Raw genomic sequence first — 2,829 nt, 5'->3', positions numbered from 1 at the left:
ATCAGAAGAGCAGTGGCCAGCAGGGAGAGGGAGGTGATTGTCCCTCTCTACTCTGCCCTCATGAGGCCCCATCTGGAGTACTGTGTCCAAGTCTGGGGCCCCCAACAGACAAAGGACAGGGAGCTGTTGGAGAGGGTCCAGAGGAGGGCCACAAAGATGAGCAGAGGCAAAAAATTTCATTTACATAACCTCAATGTACCTTTCAAGACACTTTGCCTTCTATGTAATTTCTTCTTTGGATAACAAGTTTAAAAAAAAAAAAAAAAAAGTAGCAGCTTCAGTTTATATCATGTCCTAAAACCTATGTCTCTAGCATGATACCAAATCCATGTCATTTAATTTTACTTCAGGTGTGCAGATCAGGACATCACAAAAAAAAAAAAGCATATCGCTTAGCATTGTTATATTAAGATCTGATTAATTGACTCAATCTTCTTATATATATGGCAAAGTAAACAAATAAGATATGAATGCTCATGCATTCCAAATTAATGTATGAATATTCACCATGTAGACAGGAACAAATTTTCCAGTCATATTACACTGAACACAAGAAAGACAGTACTATTACCAGAAAAAAAAAATAATCATTACATTTTGCAGTGTAAAAAAATTACTTGGTAGCATTAAAATTCTCTATATCTAATCATTATGTAATGGTGAGAACCTTAATAGGATTTGAATGAGATTAGGAAGTTTAAACAAGCAGACATTAATATACAAAAATATATACAGATACTTGCATCTATATGATACTTACATCTGTTGTTTGTCTTTAATGATTTTGTACTTTTCACTTTTTCAGAAAGACATTAGCTCAGGCTCATCTTTGCAATAGTACACATGCACCTCCTGGAAAATCTAGTTGCATGGTTTTCATTAAAGAGAAGATTGCATTTGAGACCCAAAATGTACAATTTTTTAGAGAATAAGGCCTTCAATTTAACTGCTGAAGATACAATACACATTAAGAAAAGAAATATATATCATATAAGAATATAAAGGTACCTGCCAGGTGATATAATTCCCAAATTTAGGATTGCATATATTGGCTAATAACTAATAATTGTACAATAGAGTAACAAAATAATAAAAGACAAAAGAAATAAATGACATTCAAAATAAACCTAAAAATGATAATATAAATATTTTTTTTTTGCATGAGATCTAAATCTTGCAGCATTACAGTCCTGCATGAGGCTCACCAGTATGATTATTTCTAAGTCTTATTTCAGCTGCTCAGCATGGAAGTGCAACATATATGCCTAAGTACTGCAGAGTAATATGTTAGATTTATTTTATTAACATAATTGACATTAAATTATACAACTTTGGTATTTTTAAGAAAATGATATTTTGAAATTCAAATATAATTCCTCACAATTTTTAATGAAATAATTGTTCTAGGGTACATTAATTTTAAAATATCCCATTTAGCAAATGGAATTATTGCCCTCTGGTGGTGGATTGAAAATCAATTCAATCAAAGAAAATATGACTTCAGATAAACATCTTCTATTTTAAGAAACATGTCTAGTACAGTTAATGTCTGGAGATACTAAAAAAACAACTGCACAGCCATTGTTGTATAAAATAAGATAACAGTCGATAAGTAAACAGTAATTTACATTTTCATCTACAAGAGTAATAAAAAATTGAAGTGAAAGAATTCTACAGAATGTGATAGCCTCAATTCCTGATAATCAAGTCAATTTCTATCAAATCTCATTTTCTTAAAAAAAAAAAAAAAAAAAGTCAAGCTTTAGTCTTTCAATGTAGACACAGGAAAAGCCTTTCTGAATCTAAAGCCATGTGGAGCTCTTCTTTGCTCCATTATTTCCACCAGCCAGGGATAGAGGAGCACAAGAACAACAGAATTAGATCTTATGACTTGCTAGAACAAGAGCGTTGTTAAATGTTGATGCAATTTCTTCCACATGGGTTAATACAGAAAATCATACACCCTAATCTTCAAATTATGAGCAGCTAGCATTCCTGCTAATATCTGACTATCCAACAATTATAGAAATCCTAGTCAATGATTTTTATTCTGCATGGCTCATTCCTTACATTATCCGAAACCAAAGCAGCCCAAGACATTTTGCTGTTACAGAAAAAAAAAAAAAATTACAATGGTAAGATATGTCTCCAGTTAAGAGTAAAACAGCAAAGGGATAATCTTCATTCCTTATTGCACTTCATTGCTACTGAATACTTAAAGAGCATTATGTTGCTCATACTAAAAGGTGTATGAAGTTCTTAGACTTCAGTGGTGTGTTGTTGCTCCCATGACAGGAAAACCCTCTGCTGTACAGAGCCTGCTTTGCAGGCGCATTGGACTCGATGATCTCTAGAGGTCCCTTCCAACCCCTACAATTCCGTGATTCTGTGATTCGTATCAGTCTGAGCTCCCCCTGGAATACTGACAAGCAATGTTTGCACAATTTCTTTAACTGCACGATTCAAGGCTTCGTGTCCCCTGTTACACAGACATGCCTTTGAGGAGCTCTAAGACACTTTTTCACCTTATTTTCTCACAAATTAATAGGAGCATTGTGTTGGGTAACTAAAGGCCCCTGACTGAAGAATGATCCTGGGATGGAACAAAGTATTCTGACAGTTTTAAGGGAACTGATATTTGTGGCTGTAGCTGCAAATATCTTGTTTTGGAGAGAGAGCTGACCTTGGTAGTTTATCTTGTTTTTGCAAAGACTTGTTTTGCAAGCAGGTGTTCCTCTTGGGCTCTGTATCACACGTTGGCTGTGCAGGTACGGCGTGCAAGTGGAAAAAAACCCACAGACCCTGGGGAGAACAAAAGCAGAAGACAGG

This window comes from Numida meleagris, chromosome 3 (assembly GCF_002078875.1).
Source record: "Numida meleagris isolate 19003 breed g44 Domestic line chromosome 3, NumMel1.0, whole genome shotgun sequence".
Lineage (NCBI taxonomy): Eukaryota > Metazoa > Chordata > Aves > Galliformes > Numididae > Numida > Numida meleagris.
This window is presented reverse-complemented; position numbering follows the sequence as displayed.